This window comes from Zonotrichia albicollis, chromosome 5, assembly GCF_047830755.1.
Source record: "Zonotrichia albicollis isolate bZonAlb1 chromosome 5, bZonAlb1.hap1, whole genome shotgun sequence".
Taxonomy (NCBI): Eukaryota; Metazoa; Chordata; class Aves; order Passeriformes; family Passerellidae; genus Zonotrichia; species Zonotrichia albicollis.
This window is the reverse complement of record NC_133823.1, coordinates 28843610-28869938: the sequence shown is the minus strand read 5'-3', so window position 1 is coordinate 28869938 and position 26329 is coordinate 28843610. Positions and strand designations below refer to the sequence as shown.

The 26329-nt window shown below is 35.8% G+C and overlaps 1 long non-coding RNA gene across 1 annotated transcript in view; it reads left to right on the top strand.

Moving 5' to 3' along the window:
- The window catches only part of LOC113459183 (uncharacterized), a 60241-nt gene extending 41947 nt beyond the window's left edge, over positions 1-18294 (top strand). The window contains exon 10 of the long non-coding RNA XR_012580427.1: positions 15749-18294. This is a non-coding gene — a long non-coding RNA (uncharacterized LOC113459183). The remainder of the gene's footprint in view (positions 1-15748) is intronic.
- The last annotated feature ends 8035 nt before the right edge of the window (positions 18295-26329 follow it).

The following is a 26329-nucleotide window of genomic DNA, read 5'->3' as shown; positions in this document are numbered from 1 at the left end:
GTATCTTAGGTCCTGTCTTCTCCTCTATGGAGCTTCTTACTCAGTACAGACTGAATTTGACCCCTATCTTCAGATAGGTCAAAATTCCAGTCTACTTCATCCCCTTGTTAGGCTTCTAAACAAATGTCCTTGCCATCTGATTTCATCAGAAATTCTGCACAAAAATGCTCAGCATTATCTGATCTCTCTGAAATTATATTTTACTAAGAAGGATTTGTTTAAAAAGTTTTTGTTTTATATTTTTCATAATTGTCTCACAAAAAAAATGAAGCTGCTTCTGACATACCATATCAGGTCAGGTGTATATTATTCCCGTATAATCCACGCTGTCTTTCAAGTTTTACAGGTCCTAACAAGTGTCTGGAGTACCTGTGCAAAAGGTAAACCTAGAAAGTAAAATAACTGCTGTGATTCTGTTCAGAAATGAGAAAATTAAGGAAACACTCAAATAAACAACCAAATTAAATGCTGACATCATAAATTAAAGTTCTCACATGCATATTGGGACGTCCAGACAAAAGCGTGCTATAAAGAGCTTCTAAACATGGATGGTATTTATGAGGTAGATATAAATGACCACTTGAGAGCCATTATATTCTATAATATAAATAAGCATTTAAGGACTTTTGAAAATTTGTAATTATGATAGCACAGAAGCTCTAAATTGGTTTTCCATAAATGTTTTATGAGGCATTCGTTACTTCCATTGTTAAGATAACGTCTTAATTAATACATTTTACCTTTATGTCACTAACAGATTTTAGACACGCTGGAAGGATGATATGCTAGAAAGTATCCTCAATTTAGTTTTGGACTGAAACAACACATTACTTAACTGGATATTTAGTGCAAAAACATATAAAAAATAACTCTAATTGAACAGATGTTACAACATGAGTATTAAATGCCCAGTATTTTTCTCTTCTTGGTTCCCTGTTTTGCTAGCAGAATATGTAAACACCTTTTCAGGGAAAAGCAGGGGAGGACAGGGATGGGCGTGGGTGAGAAAAGAGACATATTTTACATTTTCACCTATGCCAGCTTTACTTCAGGATGATCTCCTTCATGAAGAGAGGTTTGAACTGTGCTGTCTCCTTTGAGAAGACATTCCTGTTACCCACAGCCTGGTCTGTAATGTCTTATGTAGACCACCTGTCCAGGCTAGCGGCACACCGTGGTTTGGTTTTGGATGCAATTATTAAAGAAAAGTTATACTGGGCTTTCTAAATTTTTTAAAAAGAAATAAACAAAATAAGCAAAGGTATGTCATGTTCACATTCTAACATTGTACAATTGTCACTGAGAGGAAAGTGAAATGAGGTCTGAGGGCATGAGAGGTGTCATTCTGGGATAGGGAGTAAGGGAATCCTCACCACAATTACAGAAATGCCTGTACTGTTCAAGAACCCATTTTGATCTTGCTCAAATCGTTAAAGTCTGATTCTATCAGTAAAAAGTAAAATTAAAGTATTGACCAACTTATTGAAACATATTCTATAGGTACTTCTCTCATCACCGAACTAATTTTGAGAAGAAAACTCTTTGCCTGATTACTTAGGCTTTATGCAAGAGTCAAGATAACAGTGGCAATGCCAGCAGGAGATTTTTCTATTTCTGCAATGTATGGAAATATTTAAGTAGGGATGAGATCTTCTTTTATTGAGATGATGTATTATTTTTTATTCTAGAACTTCTACATTTAGGATGGATCTGTTATGAAGCAACGATGATCCCTTACTTAGAAAGGGCGCACTGTTTCAGCAGTGGGTAAGAGAATTCCTGCACTAGAGATATACTAAATAACAGACATTCCAAGAAATTACTAAATGGGACGACTTATAGAAGTTCACAGAAGTTAAATCTGATTCCATCAGAGAGCTATATAAAATTCTCTGCTGTAGTGGAAGTTTGTGTTTTATCTAAAACCAGAAGATGACCATTCATCATTATTTATGTGTTTTAGTCATCTGCAAGCCTGACATTTAGATTTGGGTAGTTTCTGAACAAGGCGATTCTTTTTGCCTTCCTGTCAGAATTATAGCATTAGAAAATTATTTTCCTCTTGATCACTAAGAGTTTATTTGCAGCATAAACAGTAAATGCCTTCTCTGTCTATCACTTCTTCTTGCTCCTACATGGAGACAGGAAGGAAGCAGGAGGTGTAAAAGAACCAGCAGCTGAAAATCAGACCAGAAATAAATGCAGCACTAGTCTCTGGATTTTATATTTAAACAACTGGGGAAAAAGAAATTAGAGGGAGAGATAAAAGGACACACACAAAAATGTGGAAAGAAAACAGAGTTAACTGTCTATTAATGAATGCTGCAGACCAGCTCAACAAGCTTCTATCTGTGAAATTGGGGTTAACCAATATGGCTGTCATTTCAATTGCATGGAGTTTGTACAAGGACATATATTCACTGAAATTCTTTCTGAAATAACAGATCCACAAAGTCTCACATTTATTATGTTCTTTGTAAGTAAGCTGTGATTCCACATCACTGTTATTTTTTCCCTTTTTTAAAGCTAATTGCCTGAGAAAACAAGACCTCAGCAATGGTATCCCTCCCATTAGCAAATTTTTAATTTTAATCCACTTTGTTACCTTCAAAGTTGCTCGGTACAGTTAAGGGTTTTTGTAATTCCTACATCCTTTGAGAAAATAGACAGCAAATCTATTTTTGAGAAGGTCTGTGCCACAGTAATGGGAGGCAGTAGCATGAGCTCAGGGGTGGTTTTGGACAGTAGAGAATCCTCACTGGAAAGGCCCACAGTTCTTGGAACCACCTTAAAGATGTTTGCATTATGCTTTTGTCATTATCTTCATGCTTTCAGAAGCTTCACCCTTCTGAATGACAAACCCTCTGATTAAGTCTTATGTCACTCTAAAAGGCAATTGATGCAGTTTTGCAAAGGAGATGTTGAAAAGCAAGTGAAGTAGGGAATAATGGTACCATGTTCTCCAACAGAAATCACATTTTTTTGGATAAAGGACATAGGCATATATTTCAGACTAAACATTGTAGAGTAAATAGTAGAGGGTGTTTTTAGCAAACAGCATGTCAAAATGATAACTCTTCATGTGTTTTATCTTAAATTGCTGTAATTTAATCACACATTTCCCAAGATGCAAAGCTTATCTGTCGTTCATTTTACAGCTTACATACTTCTTGAAGATAAGCAGAAAATTGCCAGAATTCTAATGAGTGCTTTGCTACTGTGCATCATGAGAACTGTAAACTGCACTACATTTAAAATCTGTTCTTTGGCATCACTTAGCCAACACACTTGAGACCCTGTATTGTACTCACTTATCCTAATTTCCTTGAATTAATATATAAGACTGTCATTCATGCCAGGCTTCTCAGAACAAACAGTTTCCAGGAAATGCAACAGAAACCAGTCAACAAAAGCAGATGGGCATCCTGGGAATCTGAAGTGATAAAAATAATAGAACAGAACACATTAGCAGCATGTATAGCTGGTTTATGCAGCTTTGTGATCTTATTACTGTTACTTTCGTCTTCTCTCTTTTTTTTCCTCTTCTCTTTAAAATCATACTTGATATGGAATTGGTATATTAAACTACGCCTCCCTGCAGGCCATGGAAAATAAAGGAACCTCAAGTGTGTAAAGAGCAAAGGTGGTTTAAAACACTGGAGATAAATCTAAGTAAAAAGTCAGTGGTTTCAAACCACAGTAAGAACATCCCCTTCAGCATCTGAAGAATAGAATTTCCACATAAGGAGAAGCTTAGAGAATGGAGAATAACAACAATACGATCACATGTGTGCTTGAAGGGATGGGAACACTCAGGTTGCAGGGTGTAGCAAAGAGCAAATTCCAGCCACATTTTGCACAGGGAAACCTTTGTACATCATGCTCAGCTTTGAACAGAATAATTCAATTCCTTGGGGCAGAGAGAATCCATAGTGAAGGGTTTCAGGCACTCATCTGAGATCAGACCTTGTCACCATGATATTTTCTGAAAAATCTTCTTTGCCCAGGACTTTCTTCTGGTAAGCTGAGAAGCCTCAGAGGGGAATGAAAAAAAATAATTATCTGATTGCTGCTCCTGTGTTTGCTGCTTTGGAATGTGGCTTGGACATTGTTTACCAACAGGTGAATATTTGATTGGTTCTATGTGAATTATTTTTAATTAATAGTCAATCACAGCCAGCTGTGTCAGACTCTCTGAGTCAGTCACGAGTTTTTATTAATTATTCTTGTGAAGCCTTCTGATGTATCCTTTCTCTTTCTTTAGTATAGTTTTAGTATAGCATAATTAATATAACATAACATAACATAACATAACATAACATAACATAACATAACATAACATAACATAACATATAACATATAACATAACATAATAATAAATCAGCCTTCTGAGAACCTGGAGTCAAATTCTCATCTCTCACCTCATCCTGGGGACCTCACAAACACCACAAGACCTCGTTTCCAGTAGTCACTTCAGCCAGAACTGCAATAATTTGTGTTAGTTATTCCCTGTGCCAGAGGCTGGGAGAGGATCTATGCCCCAGCACGAGCACTGTGGCCATGGAACCGTATGAGTCTGTTTTGTGGTTTGTTATCAGCCAGAGCCTGGACACTCCTAGCAAGCATCCCAAATTACTGTGCTAGCCATAAAGCAAAGGAGACTCCTCTTCACATTGAGCTATTCCATCACATTACTCCTGATGGAATAGGTGTGCTGAGGATACACTTTGGTGTATCTGGTCTACAGAGGCCAAATACCAGCAGAATTGAGTTACTGAATCCAACTAAAGGAGCTGAAGAGCCTATCTATTTAAACTTGAGCAATGCTAGGCATTCTTTGTAGCAGAATTCTATCTATAAAATAAGCATTTCTGGTGAAAGTATAGATAGCCGTCACTTTCTGCTTACAGTCCTATAATTAAACTAAATGAAAAAAAGAGATGACTTAAATTTCTGAGTTTATGATTTCCATAGAGGTGCTTATTTCCATTTTAAGACTTAGTATCCAAGAAAGTAAAAAAAGAAACCAAATCAAATATTTACCCCAGTTAAAAAAAAACAAAACACTACAGGAATTTCTGCATATTCAGCAGACTTGATCCAAAAATAATCTAATTAAATATTAAGTACTAGGCCAATATTAAACATTAAATATTTATAAATATTTATTATATGAAATATTTAGCATAGGGTATTGTAAATAGTAACATTTTAATTTAAAACTTTATCTGAAATATATTCTGTGATTTAGGAAGCAATTTTATTTTCTTTTAATGAAAATAGTTTTGAACAGCTTGAAGTCCTACTGCTATTATTTTTTTTCTACAATAGATTAGCACAGTATTTGAGATATATTTATCATAACTTATATCTAAGATATTAGATATAATGCATAACAATCTTGTGATGGCAAAGAATACGTAGTTTTATTAAAACAGACTAAACTCAGGAAAACTTCTTTCGTATAAAGAAAGTATAATTTAGAAGGATATAAAGAAAAGCAAGTCTGCTCTATGCTATCAAATTATTGCAATATATCTCATCTACTCTTTATCAAATGAGATGAGATTTTGTTCATTTTCATGATAACAAAACAATCATAGAATATGCTGAATTTGAAGGGACTCATCAGGATCAAGAAATCCAACTCCATAAATATGCATCAATTAGTATTGGTACTTCTAGATTTGTTTCACACAATTATTATGGAAGTGGAGAGAGAAAATGCTTAATAAGTAAAAGGCTATATAATCCTATTTTTGGAAATAAATGGAAAGTGCACTCAAAATTGTTTGATTTCCCTGTTTATATTCAATTTACAGAAAGACAGAATTTGAAATACTTATGTCTCCAATTTTTCGTCCCTGATCTGTTTGTATATGAATTTTTATATTTTGAAAAATATATAAAGACAATTAGGAAATTAAATTTGCCTAGGAAACTGTATTAAGACTAGTATTGAAGGCAAATTTTGACTTAGATAATTTCCCATGTGATTTTCACATTGACTCTCCTGCAGTGCTGATCTGGTTAAAAGTCCCATTAGAATGGCTATGAAGTCTAAGTGCACAACAATAGCAAGCACACTCTGACTAAAATCAGATACTAATGTTGGTTGTCATTTGACTCACTAAAATAGTTTGGTGGATTTCTATTCTTAATTTGTTCAACAAGGTTGCCATTATGTCAGAAGCATTAAAAAAAATAGGGATGAGAAATTCATTGGCATGCTCAAAAGAGCATATATGAATTAATGTTGATCTTTCTATTTTTGGGGAGCTTCCTTTCTGCCTAAGAGTGAAATAAAAATGAAACAAAAGGAGGAGTGCTGCACTTTTTCATCATAATCAGTAATTAATTTTCTCCTGTTATCTTCTATTTATCCTACTTTTGGATCCCTGCCAGAGAAGTCCTGATAAAAATTCCATTATCTTTTAATTTTGAAGTGATGATACTAATCCATTAATTATCTGCATGTTTAACCAAATGACAACAGTTAACCCTTTACCCTTTTAAATCCTTTATCCCCAGTACAATTTCTGAGTGATGTTTGTACTGCCAGGAATTTAGTATTCAACACTCTTCACTGTAAAAAAACACAGTAGTTTCACTATATCAGATCTAGTTTTTACTTAGATATTCAGATTTAGATTGGCTTAAGCAAGAAGGAGATAAATTATCAGAAATTTCTACTCTTGTGTCAGTCACATTTGTTGAGCCCAGAGCCACTGAGTAGGGTAGAATTCAAGATACACTGCACCAGTGAGCTGAATCAAAAGTAGCCTCCATGGCCTGAAAGTTTAAATCCATCAGACTGGTAATGAAATCCAACTACCCAGACCCATTTTGAGATTTTTTTTTCTATATATTATTCTGCATTTCACTAGCAAAGTATAACAAATGCCCTCACAATAGATCCAATGAAGGCAGCAGAGAAACCTCATTTCAGCATTCTGATTAAATTTAGACATCAGGCTGATGTTAACCCAGTCAACATAGTCAGTACACTTATTTTATAGTATATAGCAAAAAGCAAATCCTAAAAAAAGATAGATTTGATGTGCTTTAATTAAAAAATATAGAATTTAGGGATTTCAAGAATTAGGTGACAGCTTGCATAGATATTTTTATCGTGCAGACTTTTCTGCCCTTGTACCTAGGTTTAGCTTATGTTTCTGCTTTAGACTCTTAAATTATTCTGGATATGACCATTAAAATAATAATTTCTTTTTAAATGGTGGTGACAAATATGATTTTTCTTATTGAGGATCAAATAGGAGTAGGTTTTCCTCTTAATTTGTTCTGTGTTAATTCTCTATTCTCTATGTCTTTGTTCTCTCTATGTTCAATATAGTGTAAATAAAAAATATATGGATTTAATGCTACAATCACTGAAATCAATGATACAGTTCTTTCATATGAAAGGTTCAAGAAAATCTTGTAAGTCTCTGGGATATCATTAATAAATGTATAAATTCTCATTGATCTGTAAGGATCAAGATATCTGATGAAAACCTGGTATGATAACACACAAGTTCCTGACAGGGTCAGAAGCTCTTTGGAGAGAATTAAAATTTCAAAAACGTGAAAAGGAGGAAAGATGATTGCTTAATGAAACATGAATAGATATACTATGTTCAAAAATGTGTTGATATATGAGCAGACTCCTGCAAAGATTGCTTTACAAACTGTTACACATACTCAATATTACCCAGAAGGTGTGAAGTGGGATTGTGCATTTGCAGAGGAATATATTACAATAGAAGTACCTGTCAAATTAAAAACTATGTAAATGAAATGGAAATAGCCAATGTCATAAATTTGCTTTTTATTAGAAATATCTTTATCTGAGAGTAGAGAAGTAGTGATATTAATAATTTAGTCATAGCATAAAAGGTTAGGTTTTGTTGGACATAAGTCTGTGTATGAACTTTACGTTTGCAATAGGAGTGCACAGTATTCACTAAGCAATTTTTTTAAACTCTAGTTAAGATATGATATAGAAAAGGATGCTAGAAATGAAATGCATGTTCTGGAATAGTACTTCCCAATTCTTTCTTTAGCTTTCTTAATCTTTCCCTTTTTCCTTGCCTGCTACTCACTGCTAAGCCCATTTCTCTCAGCTCACTCCTCAGTTTAAATCTATTTTTATCGTCTTGATGAGTCACCCGTCAGTCTGTAGTTTAACACATCCTGTGTTTCTCCGGATGGTCTCACATGCTTTTTATATAAAGGGAGAGGAGGATTCTGTAATTGCATCGTGACTCTATTCTTTTTCACTCTAAAGGAAATTAAGGTGGTATTTATTTATAGCCTGGAATATTCCTGATTTTTTTTCCCATGAAAATTTCCATCAGATTCCTATGAGTGTTTACCCAGGTCTGCTACTATGTTTTTTCTCACTCATGGCCTGTATAAATGCTGGTGTTTATTTGGTTAAGCTGCTTGTCAGTTCAGCTGCAGCTGAAATCATTAAATTCTCATATAATTATAGTGATGCCATTCAAACAGCTAGAGTTTAGGTTGTGTCAGCATTTCCATTATAAATCCCTAATTTAAATGGTTTGCAATAACTCAACCATAAAATATGTTTTGAGCTGAACCTTGGCTTGTGATGTGTCGGGCCAGGACCAACTTCCTTTTCAAACCAGAAATATAAATTTAAAAAAAAAGCAAATAGCTCTCTCTCATCATTTCAAGAGTGGACTGAGTGCTTGCGAAAAAGCTAAGTTTGCTGCTGTAGGAATGAAGTTATGGTAAAAGCCTTCAGTGACACAAAAGATGTGTTACAGGTTTTCCTTGTTTTGCCTCATCTCAACGTACAGATTCTGGTTCTGTACAGGAATTGTTTGGGTTTCACGTCTGCTTTAAGGCTGATAACAAGACAGTAATTTGATGACAATTTTGATAGTATATAAAGGGATCAATTAAAGGCATCCACGACAGCCAGCGTGGTGGGACTGGTACTACCACACTGCCTTTCACACAATTTCACTCACCAAGGAACCATTCAGGATATTGTGGCCTGAGTCTGAGCCACGAGAAGTTCACAAAGGCCATCATTATTCACTCATAAATAATCTGGCTCCCCAGTTGCTTAAAGCCTAACAGGAAGGCAATAAAAAGAGACATGGACTGAGCAGAGGCAACACAACCATACAAATGTGTTAGTTTGGATGCCTTTCATGTTCTTGCTCATGCTGGTTTTAAATGGAATATCTTTTTCTGGATTTCTCAACTGCACCAAAGCACGCAACCAAAGTAGAGCCTCTGCCTCTGCTTCAAGATATTTTGAGATACTCGGCTGAAAACATCTTCCTAGAAATGCAGCCAGTGTTCTTGGTCACAGGACAGGCTCACTCATGACAAGAAGGAAAATAGCCCCCACCTGTAAAAACTCACAGCATACTCTTTGGCTGGAGATATCTCACAAAAAAACACTTAATACAAGGAAAAACAAATATCTCTTAAAGCTCTATTGACATTTCGGTAGTAAAATCCAAATTTAGTTTGACATGAACTGTAGCTACCACAATTCAAAATCCATCTAGAAAATACATTAATGACAAGTTTAAAAAACTGCATTGAGGATTTTCGTGGTGAAGTGCTTTAATCTATGCATTTTGTCAAGTGTCAGTTGATTGAGAACTTGAAACAGAAGCTTTTGACCTTAAACTACTCTTTCTATTAAAGCCACAACTAAACCTTGTGTTTTCAGCCAGTCAGGGAAAAAAGATATTTTGTCATAAATATTTATTATTTGTGGTAACGTGTCCTAGAGAGGCAGTATAAGGCTAAAGTGTCCTATATTTAGCCCTTAATTATCAGATTATAGTTCTTTCATGCAAATCTGTCCTCACATAAAATTTCATGAAGATGTGATTTTCTCCACTCTGCCCCAATTTAATTAAGTCAAAATTACCATTATCCCATATAAGTTTGTAGTGTAGTATTTTGTTTCTCTTCATCTTAGTTTTGCATTGTACATTTAGAAATTAACAATATAGAAAGAGTCCATGAGGGGAAAAAAGTATCAGGTCTTACAGCTATTAGCATAAATTAAAATTATTTTTAAAATCTGTTAAAGAAGACATTCCATAAAATGCCTGTCTTCTGCAATATGACTGATTAAGCTCTAATTTTCCTGGAAAAATGTGCCATAAAGGAATCCTTGCAACAGTAATTGTAATAGAATATTGAACTCATTAGTTTAGATCTCATTAAAATCTAAGCCTAAAACTCATGATTTTCCCTTATTGTGTATGTGCTACCTGAACAGACATTCAAAGATGTTATATTTCATGAAGGGCTTTTGATCAGCAATTTTCTACCCTTTTTTTGTATTGGTTATCGTGACTGCATGTGTTTTATCTCCATCTATATTATCTAGAAAGTGATACAACCATATTTAGGGTGCCATAGAAAATGAGGAATGTTACAGCGATGCTATCTACTGAGTTTACAGGAGGCAGATAAACCAGCAGTTCAGTGGTTATTTATTTCTTCCTTACAGTGCGCTGGTACTATAACATCAAACACTTTCCACATCCCTACCCAGGCTGGACAAGCAGAGCCACCACAGATGCCCAGGTGACAAGCAGTGTCACTCTGGGACCAAAGACAGCTCAGTGATGCCTGTGGTGATTGCTGCTGGTGCACAGCACTGCTGTAGCGAGGCTTTCATTTCAGGGCTAAGACACAGCTCCATCGCAGCACCAAGCCATGCCACGCTGGGCCCTCTGAAAGGCTTGCAAGGCTCTGAAACTTGAATGCCTTACACACAGACACACTGAAAGGAAGCCTTGGGTGGCTGCAATCTAGGAAAAGCAGTCGAGCCTTCTGGCCTTAAAACTGCACTGCCATTTTACAGTCAGTTGGCAAAGTAAATTACATGGTATGTGTATAAAACTCTGCTGAAGTTCTGATTCATATTTCCCAGTTTCAGAATTTGGCCTTTGAATGCTTTTCTATGTCAGCAGTCATGATAGAAACAGATGGCCAATACTGAAATAACTCACAGGGCTCTTCCATTTTGCAGCAGCTCTTCCATTCTTAATAATTTACAGTGAGATAATTCCTCATTTGGGAAAGACAATTGACTGATTGCACTGATTGGGCAGTTTTGGTGCTCATCCTAATTATGTAGAGAATTGTAATGAGTGGCAAGTTATTGACATGGATAGTGCCAGTTATGTGTACTCTGGGGGTCCAGGTATCACTGATTTTGATAATGGATTATATAACTGTAAGAGAATCACGCCTTCCTTTTCTAAAGGGTGAAGAGTATCGCAATGTCGTGACAGGTCCCACAAAGAAGAAACATCTTGTGCTTTAACACAGTAATTCTTACAGTAACTATTGTGGCTCTCTGCTTCGGGAAACAGCATGAAAACCCAAGTATAACCAAGTTTCTATTCTTCCCTTAGGGCAAGAAAAAATGAGGAAAAAGGAACAGTACTTGAAAACAAACCAAATAAAATATATAGCTCAAATTATCTTTATACTTTACAGTGAATCAGGTGTTTATCATGGACTATCTAAAAGCACTTGCAGAGTTTCTCACTAAACATTGTTCTCAAACACAATCATATGTGTTTGAATACTTTTGCCATGCCTCATGGGCAGAGATGCTTTTAAGCTTCTGTCACACAGAATGTTAAAGCTATTTTTATAGACTCACAGTCTTGGTCATTGTATAAATAAGACAAAAAAAAACTAGCTCTGTTTATAATCACAAGTATCTGTCCACTTGTATAATTTCTTCAGTTAATTTTTAATTCTTGCTTAGTACTCAATCAGGCTTTAAGATGTTGGCCTATATAACATGATCTTAGTTTTTTGGATTTCTTTCCTGCCCATATATAAAAAATAAAATTATCCTGGCCAAATAATATGAATTTATTTGTGCAATATTCAGAATATTCTTTAAGACATTAATTTAAAACAACAAAAGAAAATTTTACAGTCTGATCCAATCCACATATTCTTCAGAACAATTTCTGTAGTCCTTGTGAAACATTTTATTTTCATCCAAAATTGCTCTTCTCCCTCAGATTCTTATTTTCTACTTTCTGCTGAAGGATCACTAAGGAATGTCTCTTACTGCTAGTGTGGTGTGATAAGAGGAAGCAGAAAGTTATTTTGGCCAAGATGTGTTCCTGTGCCTTAGAGACAGTCTCTATCATTAGCATCTGAGTCATAGTCAGTAATTACTCATTTCATCAGCACAGGTCTGTTTTGTTATTTTTTTATTTTTTTAACCCCGTTTATATCCAGAGCTCTATTTGTTTCTTTTTGTGTGTCCTTTTGTTATTGACAGATGTTACTTAGAACATCTTTTCTGTCGGTTCACCTTTCACAGGAACATTTATTTCTTGCATGTTTGGCTTTTGTTCAGCAGGGAAGTTTAGTATAAACAGTTTCAAGTTCAGGCTTTTCCACTGCAGTCAGTGGAAGTAGGCTTGACAATATTTGCATAGCATGTCATGACTGTTTATTGTCAAATCTGACTCCAAAACCATTATACATTCTTATAGGCAAAAGTACTTGAATATCAATCAAGATAACCTGCATTAATTTTAACATGCCATTGGGAACTTAGTTAGGGAGACTGTGTGTGCAGACAAACTTAGCCATGGCAGCTGCTACTTGTTCTAGGGTTTTTTTTCCCAATCTGGGGAAGTGCAGAATCAATAATACAACTTGAGATGTTACTATTCAGGTCCTCAGTGGTACCTTGCTCCATAATTTATGAGCCTCTGACAGTTTTAAAACAGTTGTTCATTTGACACCTCTCTTCATATTTGCCCTAGCACTTTCCATTGGTTCTTGTAAAAAAAAAAAAAATCAAATTCTTGTGTCAGACTGCAAGTAATAAGCCAGTCTGCCAAAAACTCTGTAGTCAAAATAGGTATTCCCTGATTCCCTGCCCAAACTAAAATAACTCTGCAGCTAAAACACCTCAGTACAGAAGCAGCTTCAATGACAGAAGATGTTCCTCTTACCCAACCTGCTCCTAGACACCAGGTCCCTCTGTCTGGAGGCAGAGCCTAAACCCACATCTCCTAACTGAGCTCTATCCACCTCCATTCTGATTGTGTCTCTATCTGTTAGCTATGCTCTGAGAAATGCCTTCAAAAATTGAGGGAAAGAAAGAATTATTTTTTACGGACTCCAAAAGGACTTAAGTTTAACAAGTGAGGGGAGTTGCCAGGCCCAGGACAGAGGAAAACCTGAAGCCCCTCACCTGGGGAAACCTCAGCACTAGCATAAGCATCTAGTAAGATCTTGGGGAAGGAATAATGAATTTTTTGAGTCATAATGCACTTTAGAATTTTCCTTTAAAGAACAATGGGAGGGATCTGAAATAATATGTGGTTGGAGATGAAATAGTAATCACTGTTGTCAAGAGGTTCAGATCACTATTTAAGCAGCAACTTTCTTTGAAAGACGCTGCTGCTGGGAGATAGAGCAGATTGTACACTGAAGAGCAGATGAACAATAATAACATGGCCAACCCTCTAGGCAATTTTAAAAAATTCTATTTCTACTGTTTAATGGATATTTTTTTCATATAGTTTATGTCTAAGTAGTGAAAGTATACTGCACAGCTAAGGGTTCTTATTCATCAGAAATTATAACAAGAAATCTCAAAAGGAGAAAAAAAATCTATGTTAGACAAATTATGTTCATACTTTTATAGATCCTTATTACTTAAAGGAATTGAAAAATTTAAAGTCTGTGAAAAGTAAAAATTCTTTAAATGGTAAGGTTACATATCCTCATGTAGTAAACTATTTCAGATCTGGAGAGCACTGTGTAAGCTTATTGAGCACATCCTTTAGTAAGGTACAAAATCTTGTCTGAGAGGAGCCATACAACTGGGTTGAACACCCTTTGTAATAGTTTGTTTTAAAACTTGCTTATATACACACTTCAGCTTTATTTCTGGGCTGGATTTCTCTAAATTTTTCTGTAGCCATCGAGTCTCAGTAAGTCTTTCCTTTAATGGCTTTTTTATGTGCAAATAACTATGTACTGTGTTTGAGCCATGTTTTGGCCTATTAAACAAACAAAATAGTTAAGCCTGATCAGTCTGATATAATAGTTTTGTTTTATAATCTCCTAATAATTACAGATTTATCTTCTGTTTTTTCTCAATGTTTACAAATTTTCCTGGGGCCATTCCAAAAATGCATTCTAGCACTGATCTTTGCTAGTGATGTGTACAGAGATGAAAATCCTTTCCTACTTTTATTTGTCACCTCTTCTTTTCATAACACTGTAAAGAATGTACTCTCTTAGCTAGAAAGACACTGTGGGAAGAGTTGACACTGAGGCAAATAACTTTACAATGACCAGCAAGTCATTTGTGAGGGACTGTTTTTTGAGGCATTCATTCTATAAAAATAGTTGAATTGTTAATTTCTCACATAGATTATCACATATTTAATTGAAATAGGATATATCTGTTTGGATCATGGCATTCAAACAAAACCAGTTTCTTATTTTCCAGAGTCATCTACCAAATTAAATGGAAATCTTGAAAAATTAAATAGAAATCTTTACAGTGATTAGAAAATTGATATAATTTTCTAATCACTGTAAAACAAGGAGCACTTACAAAAGAAGTATCAGCCAATGGCCCCTCTAGTAATTTAGTGACACTTTTCTATTAGAAAACATTTATTTTGCAGCAGTTTGAAATCCAAAGACTTATTGAAGAAATCTGCAAAATTAGGAAGTGTTACTTCCTAATAGATCCTGGAGGTGAATTTTTTGTGAAGCTGAAAATATTCAAGGACATAACTTTATCTTTCCATCTCTTGAAATTTACTAAAAATATTCATTTTATTTATATGACTCTTCACATAAAGAATGTTGCAAATAACCTTCTTTCAGAAAGTGCCTTTCAATGTCTGAATAACCTTAATTCTTGCTGCAAGCCAGCTCTCCAGTACTTTATACATGCACAATAAGGAAAAAGAAATACTGCTGCACTTTGTAGGATCGAAGCAGTATCAAGAGGCCATGGTACACATTATACTGGAAATAGCATCAAAGTCATAAATGCTGATTCAGTTCTCAGAGCTGTGGGTTTGCTCGTATTTATAAAATGACAGAAGAAACCACAAAGGCCCACAGCAATTATTAACAATGATGTGGTGAATTTATATGGCCTGAAAGTGGGTTATGCACTGCTCTAATACCCAGGGAGTAGGTCAGGAAGGGAATTATGACTGAGTTACAACTCTTTGCCTGGCTCCGCACACTTCAAGCAGGGAGAAATCTGTTTTAATCTCTATCTATAGAAGAGTATCTTTATCTCTATGGGGACTTGAATGTGCAGGCTTGTTTTTTAGTTGATAATAGTAATGTAACAGGACCAGAAACAAAATGAGGCTTTTTCTTGGGTTTAATTTTGCTTCAATTTAACCTAAACCAGTGATAAAATCATTAACTGAAAATCTTCCCCTTAGGACCATGTCCCAGATAAAGGAAGGCACTTCTGTAAAATAAGGTAAGAACAGATGGAGGAGGAGACTTGACAGAGAAGTAAATAGCTCCTAATGATTTCTATCATTCTTAGATCTGGGGCCTTGCTTCATTCAGAGCAATAAACTGAAACACACTTTTCCTCCTTTTGGGTTAGTGTTTCAAAGTCCAGGATGTGTCCTACTCTGGATAACGTAGTTATTTTTGTCTATATGGGTGATTTTCATTCTGTTTTTCATGTTTTCATTTGTAGGAAGTGACAGATGAGAATCAAAGTCACATGAAAGTACAACCATTTATTGAAACTGAGAGAAGACCTTCAGCATTAAAATGATGCATAACAAGAAAATCTTTTATTTTCTCCAGGACTAGCAGTGATATATGAGCTAAGGAAATGTTTTTTTATGCTTTATTTAAGATTGGTAGTAAAATAGGCTTAATTCATAGTTAGGTTATTGTTAATACATAGCTGTGTAAGTAATCTAATTCACCCTCTACAAAAACTCTGTAACTGATTAATTTAATGATTTATTGAATAGTGGAGCATTTATTTCCTTGTATTAACTCTTTTCCATTATCTTTGTCTAAGCCTTCTGTATATCTGAGAGGATCTTGCAGCCTAGATGGAGAATAAGTAATGTGGGGAATAAGGGGCCTTGTCCAAGTTATCTGATACTCTCGGATCATAGTGATGTTGCACAATGTAAACACAGAACTGGAGAAGAAACTGACCCTTCAGAGTCCTACCAAAGAGATTCCTATGGAAGAGGATTTGAATACAGTCTGAAAAAGCCTGAGCATGATTGTGCATGTCAAGGGATGAAAGAAACTTCAGAGGAGAGCAATCTATGCGATAACCTTCCAGCTTACAGAATGGAGAAATTACCTCCTCTCTAAAGACATCTCCCTAAGTCCTACACTCTGTTTACATGACTATATATGTGGGTCTAGTTTTTTATGACGTAAACAAAAAAAACCTTTTGAATATAATGTCCTTGGTTAGCATTTCATCTTTTTTGCGGCCATTTGATTATTTAATGGAGTTGTATTGCATTGCTGTGAGCCACTGAGAGTTTAAGGGTGCAGATATTTCCTTTACCTGAGATACCTGCTTGCTGATCTGAAGAAAGATGCTGTCAATTTATATGGCCCCCAATTTCACTGTCTTCACCCCAAGCAAATGTAACAATTTCTGTCCTCTGTATCCTACTTCTGCCAGCATCAGTCAAGTGCCCTTCTCTTTGTACCAGCAAGGGCCATTCACTGACCCTCTCCACCTGCACTTCATCCTTCAAAGAAATCCAACAAACTAACACAAACCACATCCTATTTTATACACTTTTATGAGGAGTTTACTCTATAAGGGTTTAAAAAACCTAAGGAGTCTCGAAAACAAATTAAACATCCTAAATCTTGTCTCTCCCATGCTTTGACTCAGACACTTGTATTCATGCCAGATCACTCCATGTGCTTTCATAATTCCATTAGCCATGTCCAGTAACTCTTGCAATGAAGAATTGGATTTCTGAGGCATTGCCAAAGGTCAAGAGACCTTGAGGGAAATTCTGCTTTGCAGTTATAATAAAATTATTGTGAGTTTCAGTTAAAAAAAATAATCCTTGTTTTATAGTTAATATGGTAATTGTAAATCTTGAATATTTGGCTACAGACCTGGTATCTATGGGCACAGTCTGAAAAAGAAAATCAAGTTGTTTTTTGTTCCTGTCCCCATTTCTCTTTCCCATCTTTCTGATTATTTTTCTCATTCAGCCTTGGGTGCTGGTTTTTCCTGTGTTGTGTCATTAGAAGGCAGTCACCCTATTTGCCCCAGCCCCATACAGACTCCAAACAATGCTGTTTTCAGGAAAGGGTATTTCTAAAGGATCACTTCCACTGGAATGTAAATAAATAAATAAATTGATCCTAACTTTTTGATTAAAATCTTAACTAGCTGAAGCCTTGGCAAACAGGCAGAGTGTAGTTAACATTCTCCATTAAATTTGAAGTACTTGACATAATGTGGAGTGCTTGAGAGCTACAGGATAGGTACATGTTTTATTCAGAAACCAATGAGAGTCTACTGCTGTGCCAAGTGACTGTCAGAAAGCTGGCATAAGATAAAGACTGTCATAAAGCTGGGATATCCAAAAGAATTAAAACATGAGAACAGAAATTCTGGATTTTTTAATGTTGCTTCAGGTACTAGAGAATCCTGAAAAATTGAGGTTTTACAAGAGATACTGTAAGAGTAAAGATATGTTAAACTGAAGAAGCATTTCTACTGATAACTTAAGAAAAGCAATATTTCCACAAGAACTGTAATAATCTGTACAGTCTTACAGATTTTGGGCAGGATTACTGCAAAAACAGCCCTTAAAAGACAGTTTTAACTAGGGAGAAAAACTTCAAACTCGCAACAGAAAGTGAAATATTTCTTTCTATAACTGCAGAACAGACTTATGGCGGAGGGCAGAGGGAATGAATGTTTGTGTGCCCAATGAATAACCAAATAAATAGCACACAGTAATCAGTCATCTCAGTCCAGATGGACCCCTGAGAGAGTGAAAAGGGAAGGCAGAGGTGTAGGGCTGGGATATAGAAAGTCTTGTTTCAGTTTTACTGTATTTTGCCAGTCTCAAAATGTTTCCAGTTTCAATGCCACTTCTCAAACTGCTTTACGATGCAAATATATGTGACCTCTATGTTGATAGCAGTTGTGTAGAATGGAAGGGTACACACAAAACCAAAATTAAGTAAGAGATATTGTAAGATAAGTAAGAGTAAGAATAATAAAGTTAAATTAAGTAAGATATATTGTCTGTGTATTCTATCTTTCCTTCTGCAGTAGTTTTTGCAGTACAGATTACAGTTTCTTAGCATTTTACAGTAGTTATAAAGAACTTTACCCACGTACTGCCTGAAAGTTCACTACAACTTTAGTGATTTGAAATGTTTTACAAGCTGACATTAGTTTTGAGTAAACAAGTACTGTTTATTGGATTGTGTTACCTAAACAGGAATACCTTTCATATTGTGGGAAAGCACAAATGGATAAGGAAAAGTAATTGCAGAAACAGAGGCGCAGCAGCAAAAGAGAAACCCCAAAACTTCTATTTTCAAAATTATTTTTACAAGGTGATTTTTTTGATGCATATTAGGAAATGAAAGAAAAATTTTATATAATATGGCCAATAGAGGATTTTAAAATTAAATCAGAAATTAGCATCCTTTTCTTCAAATTAATATTCTTTATGATTTATTTATACTGACCATAATTACATTCAGAACCTGACCTTCAATCTGCTCACTCTCATATTTGCATTACAAAAGTGATATCCCAAAAACTGTGTTCAGAAATGGGCACTTCTTCTTGAATATGTCTTCTTCATTTGAATGCTTGAATTCCATTAATTAAGGTGATGCATACTTATGCATCATCCAGCTACATACTAAATCAACCTGCAACAAATGAACATGAATGTGAAAGTTACACTGCACACCATAAAGGCAGATGGTTCTGTTTTAAAAGTTGGTAGGAGTTGGATTCCTTTCAATATGCTATATACATAAAAATGGGGATAAGCATCTATTGAGATTTTTGAAAAGCCCACCTTCTGTTAAATTTCTATTAATAAAACCCCCAATATGTTTAAAGCAAAGGATGTAGCTTTATGCTTTCCTGAGTCTAAGCAACAGACAAGTGGCCTGAGGCATTTTTTGCTCTCCAAAGTATTGAGACCCATTACACTCCATTGAGATCCATTTGAAATTCCACTTAAACGTAAGTAAAGCTTTTTTACTGCGAGCACTGGCACAAGGAGTCTCCCTCCTTGGAGACATTAAAAGTCTGAGTGGACTCCAGCCAATCTCAGTCTGAGCAGGGGTTGAACTCAATGGTCTCCAGAGGTCTCTTCCAAACTCAACCATTCCATGATACTTGTTGCCAAAGGTCACCGAGGAGCCAGAGTTAATCACCTCTGGGTAAGGTACAGGTTATCCAAATGAGTCTGGCATTCTAATGACTGTCTGAAAACACTGTTCCAGCTGGGTTTAAGAGAAACGTTTGCAGATGCTTTCACTTGTGCTAGCTTCCCTCAGGTTCAGAGAACAGTGAAAGCCTAGAGTACTATTACACTGGTTCAGAACTTCAAGAAGCATTTTTTTACAAAATAGGGATCTCTATTTGCTCTTCTAAGCCAGCCTCATCTGTACTATCTGCTTTAATAAATGTAGAAACATTAACAAAAACTCCTGCACTGCCTAGGTGACAATAAAGTAACAATTAGAGCTGACTTTAGGAGTTGAAACTTATGTCAAGAAAACAACACAGTGTACATGCATAGGAAATAATTCTGACTAATTTCTGTTGGAAAAGGTGACAGAAGTATTTACAAGGCAGTGAGAGATCATAGAGTTTAATCAGTTTATAATCACAGAGTACGCTGTGAATTAGAAGTGTCATTTGATAGGTTTTTAAGCACTGCAAATTAGCAGAATGGCAAATTAAGTGCAGCTGTTGATGAACCAGCCAGAGTCCTTGAAAGTTATTACTTTTCCAGTATGTTAATGGTACTGCAAGAAATGCAAAAGCTGTGTCATCCCTTCATTTTTAAACTATCATCACTGGCATAGCTGTTTTGAGACAACACTACAAGTAAAATTTTCTATTAGAGATGTATGTAAATATTTTAAACTTTGTTAAAATGCATTATGAGAGTAACAGTAGGCTCAAATAATTGATATTTGAGCCTACAGCAGATAAAGAGAACATCATAGGATGAATGATAAAGTTATAACACCTGTGTATAATAGAATAAATAATCATATTTCTAAAATCTGAGGGTGATATAAGGGATAGTCTTCTTTTTTAATTCCAATCTCTAATCATAGATGTTTCCATGTTAATGAAATTTTACATGAGCATGGAGTTTCTTGCTTTTTTTAAGATACTCAAGAGAGCAATGCATATTGCACTTTAAAAACTACTAGCTGTCTGCTTCAGAAATCCCAGTATTTCTTTTCACTTTGACATTGACAAAGTACTAAAATGTTATTATATGGATGGGTACTTAGGTTGCATTTTTATAAAAGCATTATAGTGAGAAACAATATTAAAAGAACATTTAGATTACAGAGAGCAGAACAATGTAGGAAATGTCACAATAAATGTTGCCCTTACAACCTTAATTCAATATTTTGTGCATGTTGTACAATGTGTGGTGCCATTCCTTGTTGACTATATGTTGTTCAAACACTCTGAAGGGGGAATTGGAAATTTATTCAGATGTTCTCCTGTATTACCTTAGTGGTGCAGCTGATTCACTGGGGAACGTTGTGTATGGAGACAGGGATTATATTAATTCTGTGATACAGATGAAGGTCCTGAGGCATCCAGATTCAATCTGTCTGCAAGTGCAGTGCTAAAGCTGCCTGAAGATTTGTCTTGAAGACAAATCTGCTAACTTCAGATCCACTGACCTGCTGGAAACTTCTGGGGATTGACCTGTGTGGGTGACTGGGAATACTCAGAGAAAACAACAGTAGGATCCAGTTCCCCAGAGTAAGTTTGCTGTCTAAAGTATGAGACCATCTTTGTATTCCTGTGTAATTCTTTCTTTCCAAACTCTAGAACAAGTGAAAGCCCTGCAAGCAGACTCATTCAGCATGCATTTTTGATTCATCCCTAGAGCAGGTCTACTTTCTGCCCTGATTAAGATGTTTTATGGACAAAAATAGTGTGTGATCTTGCAGTTAATGACTTTTCATTGGCTAAATTAGGGCTGCACGAACCACCCTACTTCTGAGACCTTGACTTTTCAAATTTAAGAATAATCTTCTGGGACAGAACATGTTATTTTCTAGGAACTGAGGGTGGGGCAGAGGTGTCCCTCTTCCCTACCTTGCCTGTCTGCAATGCTGAATGTCCCTGGTGGTAATTGATCCATGAAGAGAAGGCAAGAGGCACAGTGCTTGAGCTGAGATCATTGTTGGCGAACAAATGTTTTGCCCGTGGATTTGACAAAGAGTTTAGCAATGCCAAAAGAATGGTAAGGCTGAGGAGTCTTGGATCTACTTCCAAATTCTGGAGGCAAACATGGAGTAATAGCTGCCAACTCTTCTGTCACTTCTCCTTCTAAGCTGGTTTCCTGGCTCAGACTCTTACATCAGCCCACTATTCCATCAAGGACCTTTTTCTCTGGCCCAGTATTATGGCCAACCTCCCAACTCCAAATATTTGCAACCTTTACTCTTTGCAGATCTGGTTTAGGCTGTTCTCTGATGGTTCGCTTCTCTTTGGTCCAGTCTGCTTATGCTTTCCCCACACATACTGCACTGCACATGCTGTCCTTTAGAACCCTAGTCTAGTGCTCTCAAGGCAAAGTTAGCTTACACTCTGGTCAGGGAGAAATTTTCTTAAATGAAATAATTCCAGATTATTAAATTATGCAAATGCTCTTTCAGCCTGCTCCTTTGGGTGGTTGCCTGAGTTCATAGCACTTAGTAATGCCAAAATGTTTCCAACAGTAGTGGGTACTTCCTGCAGTTTGTCCTTTTAAGAAAATGAGTTAATGTATTTGATTTTAAAAGTCTATTTAACCATAATTAAAACAGCATAATATTTGTTAAAAATCATAATATCTTTTAGTATTCTTACATTTTGAACTATACAGATTGTGCTTCAATTGAAATTGATTGATATTAAATGATGGCTTTAAGTCTTTGTGTACAGCAGAACACATTATAGAGTGAATTCTCCTGCACAACGGGACATGCAAGAGTTTTTTACTGGAGAAGTGATAGCATGACAGGTAAGTGTAAATTCATTTTACTCACAAAATTTATCATGAAATCTGATACATTTTACCATTTGACAAAAGATGTAAACTAGAACTGAAACCAGGCCAGAAAGAATATTCATCACTGTACGGATCCTGAATTGGGTTAAGCAAGCCAATCAATTTTATTGTTACTGCTGATTCATATCATTGTGCATTTAAAAGAAATCAGGTGAATGGCAAATTTTTGCTGAGATATTGTCTCTATTAAGATAAAATTCAAAGTAGCATCTATCACCGTGGAAATGCATTTTAAAGAGATATTTTTATATGTTCTATGCTATTCTTCTTTGGGTCCTCTAAGCATCACCTAGTTCTGCTTTTAAGCAATGAAATCAAAGGAAGTGATCAAATCAAAGCGAATCAAATTAACAGTCTTTGTTCCTTTCAAGTTCACCTCATAATAGGTGAATGACTTTAATGTGCATGATATCGTTTTCCATCTTGATTCATATCTAGCAGCATCTCAGCAGATGCTTTGGATTTCTCTAGAAACCAAAGAAATAGGAGAACTATCTGTATGAAAAGAAAATGATTTCATAAAGTGATGCTGTTGCCATCCACCCAAACACATACTGTCACTGTCAGAAGTGGTTTTCCCCACAGCAGACATTAGCATAATGTTTATGGCCAGTGAGATTGTTTAAGAGCACTAAAATCACGAAGTACTGTATGTGCTCTTTAATTAGGAATGTAATATACTCCATCTGGAGTGACTCATTTTTGCAGTTTTCTGTGGAGCTTGAATTTCCCACTTCCCCCTACAATAAAAGGAACTGAAGCTCTTTTACTGACTTCATTTTCAGTTAAAGAATTGAAGCTCTTTTACTGACTTCATTTTCAGTTTGATCCCAGTTATCTGACTAGTCTGTAGCATTTGTTCATGGGCTGAAATCTGAGTTTCCTGAACAACAACCCATGGTTATAATTTTCAATGTCATAATGAATGACAATGTCAGCATTTCGGTGCTAGTGGAAGTCTGTAGATTCAATTCTCTCTGTATTGACATGGGAGCATTTGAACACTTACAATGTAAATAACCTCATCTCACAGACCATATATTCATCCCAGTTAGAAGAAGATAAACAAGGTTGTCTAAGACTTTAGTTCTGAATATAAAACATCTTCATTTAAATTTTTAGAAAAAAATTTGCCTCATATCACTGTTTTCTTTTGTTAGTATGTTTGATAAATTAATCCATTTCTCTTTTACTGGATTCCATCTACCCAATTTTAATAAGCAAATGTTCTCAATTTAATAGGTATTCTGTTATGGTTTTGTAATAGAAACATAACCATGTTTTCTCGTGTCACTTTTTCCCCCCCCAAGTCATGCCTATCTAGAGTCTAATCTCATCTCACTGAAATCAATGTGACTCTTAGATAGTCAGATGAATAGTTCATTTAAAATCCAGTCTCATTTTCACTTATGCATGCAGAGGAATGTATATTGCTTAACATAAAGTCCTTCAGTAAGGAACAGACTGGGGCCCCTGACCTCCAGGTGTCACACAAATGAAAAAGAGATGCCTCTCCAAAGACAGACTCAGAGAGGGATATATTCCACAGTTGTCACTGGTGACTAGGGAGACCTTCCTGGTTACAGCACCACAAAATAAAAAACTGAAGAGAAATGTGTTTCATCCTAACTCTGACGCATCTGGGAAGTTTTGTTCACTGAGTAGCACCCTTGTTTTATGTCTCCCTATCCTAGACTGCATGTACTCAGGATGGCACACAGAAATTTCATCCTTCTAGGTGTTCAGCTGGACAACAATGATCAATTCACACAGATCTGCCCCTTTTCTTGAATTTGGTCCAAAAGGAAATGGAGTACAGAGGGAAAGTTCCTGGTCATACTGCCTTACTTCTTTAGTAATACTCCCTTCTCCAAAGCTGACTGACTACATCTGTTTATGGTCAGAAGGATTGTAATTTTTGGTACCATCTGGTGACTAACTGCTGACTAAAAATTCTAAAATTCTTCACTTCATGAAAATTTTTAATATACCTGTAATAAGAGAGATCTATAGATGGAGAGAGAGGTCCATTGCCTTGTATAACCTACCTCTATGTCCTAGTATTAATTTATGGAACTAAGCTGACTTTCATCCAAACTGAGAACTTGTCTAAAATGTGCACACATACAGATATTTCTTTTTGATTCGTCTGCTTTGAACCCAATATGACTCTTCCTTTTAGTATCAGCTCTTTCTTCACATTTTAATATTTTAAGCAGAAGAAAATAGTGAGAGAAGGGAAGTAGAATTTCTGAAAGTATTTAAAACCTCTAGCTCTGCCAGAACTGAATTACAGTTTAGAAATCAGAGAATCTGGAAGTTCATTGGCATGAATTATGCATTACTTTGGCATTTTCAGTTCAGAAGATTTTGAAAGTGATTAAGTTATTATAAAGTTTTCTATTAGCTTGAGCTAACAGTAAAAATCAGTTGCTCATTGCTCAGGTAGGGAAGAAGTGAGGTGTCAGAGGTTGGTGGTGATCCTCCCAGTTTTTTAGTAAAAGATCACAAGCAGACACTATCTTGTCCTCATACTTTAAGGGAGGAATTATGGAAATAGTTCACTAGAGAGGAAGGCAGAGCAAAAGAGAAAAGATGAGGAGCAAAACGAAAAGGTCAGCTATTCTTTCACAATCCAAACAAACAATTCAGATAGAACAAACTTTTCAGAACTTTGAGAGAAATAACAAGACATGTAGGTTACCAATACTAGCATAAAGCCAGATCTGGTGATAATTTTTAAGTCTTGTTGTCAAAGTGCTCTTCCACAGGTGTATGGAATGTCACTGCGCTGGCCCTGAAGTGAAACTCACCCCTATAGAAAAGGTCAAGAAGGAAGTTTCACCATCATTTAGGTCCTTTTGATGATTCTATGTACAGCAGGGATTTCATACTTAAAGCATTTGTTTCTAGGTCAGTTTACGTAATATATAAAGCTTCTGTTGAAGAGTATTCATGCATTTCTACATTTTTTTTTTAGATTCTTGTTTTCTTTGCAGATTCTGAGAGCTTCAAAACAGGACTGGGGTCACAGAGTAACAGTGCTTCTATCAGGACACGTGATAAAGATGGGGCAATATTTGTTCAATTAACAGATCAATAAATTGTCTCTCACACAAGCTGTTGTCAATGATAAATGCCCAAAGGCTGGTTAAACTGCATTTCCGAATGCCTCGATGTAAAAATCAATGTCCAGGGCCTGCAGTACTAAGAAGATAAAACAGCCTCTCAAATCTGTAGCGTGAAAATGATATGAGCCCAGCAATCATAAAAATATGTCTTGATCCTATTTGTAGCTCTCGTATGTTGCCGTGGGCCATTCCTGTTTATCCATCCGCATGAACTGCAGAACATTGACTGTGCTGAGTAAACAGCAATGATCTGGATGAAGAAACAAAATAGTCTTTCAAATTTCTGATTTTCTTTCATGCTGCCAGTGCAGTGAACTGCTGAAAAGGCAAAGGAAATTATGTTGAGTGTTCAGTCAGGAGTGAGTGAGATCTGCAGTTGCGTTATTTAAATGCAAAGGATGTTGGTGGGCGCCTAGCATGAATTCAGAGAAAAAGAAGGATGCTGAGCAACTCCCATCACTGCAGTCTGTTTAAAAATGTGCTCACAAAAGGAATGAGAAAGCTTTGCACAGTGAAGAGACCATGGGTGATCGTTATTTCTGGAATTTGCTACACATGTAGTAAGTGTGCTGACAAGTACACTGTGGGAGATTTGCCTCCATATTGTGTTGCTGTTTGAATGTAACCATGACAATAATCTTTTCAATTTTAAACTGCAATGCAAAAGACCACCGTCTCCCTATACCCCCATAAATTTAAGGATAGGTGAGCTTATTTTAATTAGTTTTACACTTACCCTTTTATTCCTTTGGAATAACATTTTGCAACCTATGAGTTACTGAAAGAGTTTGGGGGATGTTTCATAGTCCTAAGGAAATGTTGAGTATACTTAAAACCTATATTAAT